Source organism: Theropithecus gelada, chromosome 1 (assembly GCF_003255815.1).
Source record: "Theropithecus gelada isolate Dixy chromosome 1, Tgel_1.0, whole genome shotgun sequence".
In the NCBI taxonomy this organism is placed as follows: domain Eukaryota; kingdom Metazoa; phylum Chordata; class Mammalia; order Primates; family Cercopithecidae; genus Theropithecus; species Theropithecus gelada.
This window is the reverse complement of record NC_037668.1, coordinates 161,131,628-161,138,320: the sequence shown is the minus strand read 5'-3', so window position 1 is coordinate 161,138,320 and position 6,693 is coordinate 161,131,628. Positions and strand designations below refer to the sequence as shown.

General features: G+C 43.4%; 2 non-coding genes across 2 annotated transcripts; one reads left to right on the top strand and one right to left on the bottom strand.

Moving 5' to 3' along the window:
- The first annotated feature begins 4,319 nt into the window (after positions 1-4,319).
- On the top strand, positions 4,320-4,392 carry TRNAK-UUU. Its single transcript has one exon. It is a non-coding gene; the product is annotated as a tRNA-Lys (tRNA).
- Positions 4,393-4,813: 421 nt separating this feature from the next.
- Positions 4,814-4,886, bottom strand: TRNAK-UUU. Its single transcript has one exon. It is a non-coding gene; the product is annotated as a tRNA-Lys (tRNA).
- Positions 4,887-6,693: the final 1,807 nt, after the last annotated feature.

Here is a 6,693-nt window from a genome sequence, read left to right as displayed (position 1 = left end):
AAAGGAAATGAAATCAGTATGTTAAAGAGAGGCCTGCACCTCCATGTTCATTGCAGCATTATTCACAATAGACAAGATGTGGAATCAGCAGAAGTATCTGTCAACAGGTGACTGGATAAAGAAAATGGGGGCCGGGTGCCATGGCTCATGCCTGTAATCCCAGCACTTTGGGAGGCCGAGGTGAGCAGATCACCTGAGGTCAGGAGTTCAGACCAGCCTGGCCAAAATGATGAAACCCTGTCTCCATTAAAAATACAAAAATTGGCTGGGTGTGGTGGCAGGTGCCTGCAGTCCCAGCTGCTTGGACGGATGAGGCAGGAAAATCACTTGAAACCAGGAGGTGGAGGTGGAGGTTGCAGTGAAGTGAGACCATGCCACTGCACTCCAGCCTGGGCAACAAGAGTGAAAACTCCGTCTAAAAAAAAAAAAAAAAGAAGAAGAAGAAGAAATAAAGAAAATGTGATACATAAGGAAATCCTGCCATTTGCGACGACGTGGACAAATCTGGAGGACTTTATGCTAAGTGAAACAAGCTAGAAACAGAAAGACAAATACTATATTATTTCACTTATATGTGGAATCCAAAAAAGTTAAACTCATAGAAACAGCAGAATGGTTACCAGGGGCTGGGAGGTGAGGGAAACAAATAGATCTTGATCAAAGAGCACAAACTTTCAGTTGTAAGATGAATAAATTTTGGGGATCTAACATACAGTACAGTGACTATAGTTATTAATGATGTATGGTGTACTTGAAATTTGCTAAGAGTGTAATCTCAAGTGTTCTCAGCACATACACACACGCACACGCTTTAAAAATAGTGGGAGAAATTTAATTTAAGAACTAGGAGAATCACCAAATATATAGAATCTGTGAGTTTAGCCTGCCCTCTAGTGGGAAAATGAAGTTCAACAGTCTGCATAAAGAAGCTTCAAGAAGCACTCCAGGAACATTTTATGCTAAAGGACAAGATGGCACTTGTGTTTCTGATGCAACATAAATGAAGCAAACAGATTCATTTCATGCTATCTCAGATGGACTTTGCAATGTTAACAAGCCAATCTTTCAATAGCTCGCCATTGCCTGTAGGATAAAATCGTTTGCCTTAGCCTAACAGAAGTGTAGTCTCCAATGTGACCTCACCCCTCTCTATCTCCCTCTGCTCCAACCAGACTAAGTTATTCCCCATTCTCTAAATACATCTTGTGGTCCCCACATTCCTTCCAGATTTCCTGTTTTCCTCCCTACTGTGCCTAGCTCACTGCTGTGGAAGCAGTGGGTAATCAGTAAGCAAATTTTTGATTGATTAATCCCATTCAGTTTATTTAATTTTAAAACAGCAGGTTTTGTTATCCCGGAGGAAAGGGAATGTGATGTAACAAAGCCTTGGGGAGGAAAAAACTTGAAGACCCCTTTATCTGTTCTTGCCCTTTGAAGGAGGCCTGGATAGACACCATTTCCTTTCCTTAAAATTTAAGTGGTATAATTTATTTCCACATTGCATTCATAGAAACAGTGCTGGCAGTTTTTCCTTATCTAACACAGTGGGTGCTGAAAAAAAATGTCTAAATAAATAAATGTCTGTGTTTTGCTCATTATAATTTCTTTATTACACCACTGACAGCTACTTGTTTAGACTTAATTATGATCATGCAGTTTCCCTGCTGAAAACTCAAGGGCCCAGGCACCCTCATTTTATAAACCCTGCTTTCCTGTCCATCTTCATCTGCCGCCACTCCACTTTATGTTGAAATTGTTTGTTTGTGTGTCTTCTTTCCTAGACTGTTAGCAGGACCCATGTCCTACTCATCTCAGACTCTAGGGCTAGCGCAGAGCCTAACCTGTAATAGACGATCAGTAAATGTTTGTTGAATTAAATCACTCCATTCTGGCACATTTTGAGTCTGTTCCTTCTAATCTTATTCACAACGGAAAAAAGTAACAGAATGGTAAAACTTTAGATTTACAGGTTATCTCAGAGGCCATCTAATCAATTTCCCTTATTTTATAAATGTGGAAACCCAGGCCTGCTCAGGATCACACAGTTTGTTGGTCTTTGTTCTATAAGAATCAGACAATAGTAGGAAAGAAAAATTCCTCCAACTGAGACTGAGCTATTTTGTTGTTCATTGTGTTCAGAAGCCACTAGTACCCAGAAACTAAAATAAATTCCCTTATCACTATTTGAAATTTCATAATCTTGTGTTCCACAACCCATGTGTCAGGGTAGATGAAATTGATTTTAGGTGGCTGGGTGTGGTGGCTTATGCCTGTAATCTCAGCACTTTGGGAGGCCAAGGCAGGAAGATCACCTTAGGTAAGGAGTTCGAAACCAGCCTGGCTAACATGGTGAAACCCTGTTTATACTAAAAATACAAAAAATTAGCCAGGTGTGGTGGCTCGTGCCTATAATCCCAGCTACTCTGGAGGCTGAGGCAGGAGAATCGCTCGAACCCAAGAAGTGGAGGTTGCAGTGAGCCAAGGTCGCGCCATTGTATTCCAGCTTGGGCCCCAAGACCGAGACTCCGGCTCAAAGAAAAAAGAAAAAGAAGAAAGAAATTGATTTCAGGAGAAACTAGGCTGATCTGGAGATTTGTATTCTTAATACTCTATGTTGCTCCCACTGGTGCACACTGCTTTGGGAGGATTCGTCTTGTGAGTCTGTCTTGAAAACAGCAACTTGAGGCGGGTGCGATGGTTCACACCTGTAATCCCAGCACTTTGGTAGGCAGAGGCAGGCGGATCACCTGAGGTCAGGAGTTCGAGACCAGCCTGGCCAATATGGTGAAACCCCCATCTCTACTAAAAAAATTTCAAAAATATTAGCAGGGCGTGGTGGCACGCGCCTGTATAATCCCAGCTACTCGGGAGTCTGAGGCAGGAGAACTGCTTGAACTTGGGAGGCAGAGGTTGCAATAAGCTGAGATCCTGCCACTCCACTCCAGCCTGGGCGACAGAGTGAGACTCTGACTCGAAAAAAAAAAGAAAAGAAAACTGCAACTTGCCTGAAACGGGAAGAAAGGCAAAAATTCAATCTAAATTTAAATTAAAGGTCTAAACTCCTTTTCCCACAATCTTAATTCAGACCTTTCCACAATCATGTCTATTTTCTTATAGTATTAGCTCCTCTGTGCATGCATCAAAAGTGTCTTTCCTTCTTTTGTGCTAAGGAATGCTCATCTAACAACTACATCATCTGATGAATGGAAATGTATTTTTCTTTTTTTTTTTTTTGAGATGGAGTCTTGCTGTGTCGCCCGGGCTGGAGTGCGGTGGCCAGATCTCAGCTCACTGCAAGCTCCGCCTCCTGGGTTTACGCCATTCTCCTGCCTCAGCCTCCCGAGTAGCTGGGACTACAGGCGCCCGCCACCTCGCCCAGCTAGTTTTTTGTATTTTTAGTAGAGACGGGGTTTCACCGTGTTAGCCAGGATGGTCTCGATCTCCTGACCTCGTGATCCGCCCATCTCGGCCTCCCAAAGTGCTGGGATTACAGGCTTGAGCCACCGCGCCCGGCCAGGAAATGTATTTTTCGTTAATGGGAGAGATGCTGTAATCTAGTTTGGTAGAATAATTAAAATTAAGAGACCTCATCAGGGAAGTGATAAATAGAAGGCAGAAGTATAATAAAAGAGGTTGCTCCCTGGCACAGCTGCAAAGATTGAAAGAAAAAAAAAAGAAGAAAGAAAGGAAGGACGGAAAGAGGGAAGGAAAGAGAGGTTGTAACCCCATGTCTAAATTTTGAATATTCATCTTGGTTGCCCATTTTTCTGTCATTTACTACCATTAATTTCCTTTTAGAGAGTTTAGTAAATACTGGTAACTTATCAAACATGAAACAGCTTGAAGAACACATGTTTTAAGTGAATGGAACAAAAAGAAAAGGATAGGAAAATATGTGTTTTGCTTTATCTCGCTAAAACAAAAAACAAAAAAACACCTTTAATTCTAATTAAAACCTAAATTTAGCTGCTTAAAAGGAAGCAGGCCGGCGCGGTGGCTCACTCCTATAATCCCAGCACTTTGGGAGGCCAAGGTGGGCAGATCACGAGGTCAAGAAATCGAGACCATCGTGGTCAACATGATGAAACTCTGTCTTTTCCAAAAATACAAAAATTAGCTGGGCGTGGGCGCGCGCGCCTGTAGTCTCAGCTACTCGGGAGGCTGAGGCAGGAGAATCACTTGAACCCGGGAGGCGGAGGTTGCGGTGAGCCAACATCGCCCTACTGCACTCCAGCCTGGCGACAGAATGACATCATCTCAAATTAAAAGAAAAAAAAACACCCTATATGAAGTAAACAGAAAGGACTCACTACCGGAGCGCCCGGATAGCTCAGTCGGTAGAGCATCAGACTTTTAATCTGAGGGTCCAGGGTTCAAGTCCCTGTTCGGGCGTTTGAAGTTTTAGTTACTTTATATCATCTCACCAAGTCCGAAATGCGTACGTTGTAAATCCTTACATTTCAAAGCCAATTCAATTCGTTTTTCATCGGTTTCAGAATATGCTGGATAAACATGTTTTCAGAGAGGAAAAAAATGACTGAAAAATCGTTTAATTTCTTGGCGAGTATCGAGGTCTGGCACGGTGCTTCCCCAGAAAAATACTTGTTTTTTGATGGCTCGTAATTGAGAAAGGAAGAAAAAAACCTAAAAGCAAGCACCTTGTGCTCTCACCACTAAATAAGATATGTGAGGTAATGCATACCCTCATCAGTTTGATTTACTCATTCAACAATATACACATATTTCAGAAGATGGTGTTGTACCCCATAATATATACAATTTGTGTTTGTCCATTAAGGAAAAGAAAACACGACGCCCGAACAGGGACTTGAACCCTGGACCCTCAGATTAAAAGTCTGATGCTCTACCGACTGAGCTATCCGGGCTCCTGTAGCATACTTTTTGTTCTGCTATTTCTTACATAAGAATGAGGACCCTTGAGCAATTGCATCATCTGCACTTTGTGAGGCTGCTTTTAACGCCAAGAAAGTTCGTGATGCGTGCGTAAAAGGAAAAACAGAAAGCCCAAATTCTGCGCCTTTCACCAGCATCACCAGCTAATTCAGAATTGCGAGATATTTATGCGCCTAGTAAGTACGATTAGGTAGGCTTTTTTGATTTGTAATTAAATACGTTCAGGATTAAAAGAATGGCGAGGTGTCGCTTTTGAAGTGCTGTAATAACCTTAGATCTATTTTACCATTGATAATAGGATGGGCATCAGTGCTAAAACCTATCCAACAATAGAAGAAAATGAATCTGTCTAAGAGACTATGAATATGGTGTTCTGAAGCTATCGGGTTGCACTATGCGGTATAAAGTGAGAGAAAGGAAGGATGGTGAGGTTATCCAGTAGGTCCCTTGAAAGCATCCAAGTTTTTTTGTTTTGTTTTGTTTTGTTTTGTTTGAGACGGAGTCTCCCTTTGCCGCCCAGGCTTGCGAGTAATGGCACGATCTCTCGGCTCAGTGCAACCTCCGCCTCCCGAGTGCAAGCAGTTCTCCTGCTTCAGCCTCCCGAGTAGCTGGGATTACGGGCGCCTGCCACCATGCCCAGCTAATTTTTGTATTTTTAGTAGAGACGGGGTTTCATCGTGTTGGCAAATCTGGTCTCGAATATCTGACCTCCGGTGATTCGCCTGGCGCATCCAAGTAATTTTAAGGGGCGCAAACTCTGGAGGAGTTCATCAGCAGCGACCTTGGGGGCAGAAGTCCTACTAAGCTAGAGAGACAGGAAAACTGAGCATGGCGTTGAAGAGAGATTGTTTTGGTCTTGGCATTGGAGGTTCTTCCCTTCCGTAGCCATCAGTAATTTGAGCACTGCCCTTTGCTATGGAGCTGGTGTTGAGAATTACCACGGTAGAGTTTTGAGAGTGGGACACTAAAGGTCTTTGTTAGCTGATGTTACTTTACCTTAATTCCATCCTTAATCTCTTTCGGGGTGATTGCTCTGGTCCAGCAATTCCACTTTTAGGAATGTGTCCTGAAGAAATAATCAGGGGTGACCGGGCGCGGTGGCTCACGCCTGTAATCCCAGCACTTTGGGAGGCTGAGGCGGGTGGATCATGAGGTCAGGAGATCGAAACCATCCTGGCTAATACGGTGACCCCCACCCCCGTCTCTATTAAAAATACAAAAAATTAGCCGGGCGTGGTGGCGGGCGCCTGTGGTCCCAGCTACTTGGGAGGCTGAGGCAGGAGAATGGCGTGAACCCAGGAGGCGGAGCTTGCAGTGAGCCGAGATGGCGCCACTGCACTCCAGCCTGGGTGAGAGCCAGACTACATCTCAAAAAAAAAAAAAAAAAAGTGTTTTGCTTGTTTTGTATTTTCAAGAAAAGGGTGCATATATGTGCACTGAAAAACAAAGGATAAGACAACAAACAAACAAAAACAAAGGATAAATGCTTATACAAAGCCTGGGTTCTGAAGTTAGGTGCCCTGTTTGAATCCTGACTACCATTGTGTAACCTTGAGCAAGCTACTTCTCTGTGTATCAGGACAATAGGAAGACTGTGAGATTTAAATAATACAGTAAATAGATATTGTTTGCAATAGTGTCTGACATGTAATAAGCATTCGTGGAGGCACATAAAGATTTAATGGCGGCCGGGCGCGGTGGCTCAAGCCTGTAATCCCAGCACTTTGGGAGGCCGAGACGGGCGGATCACGAGGTCAGGAGATCGAGACCATCCTGGCT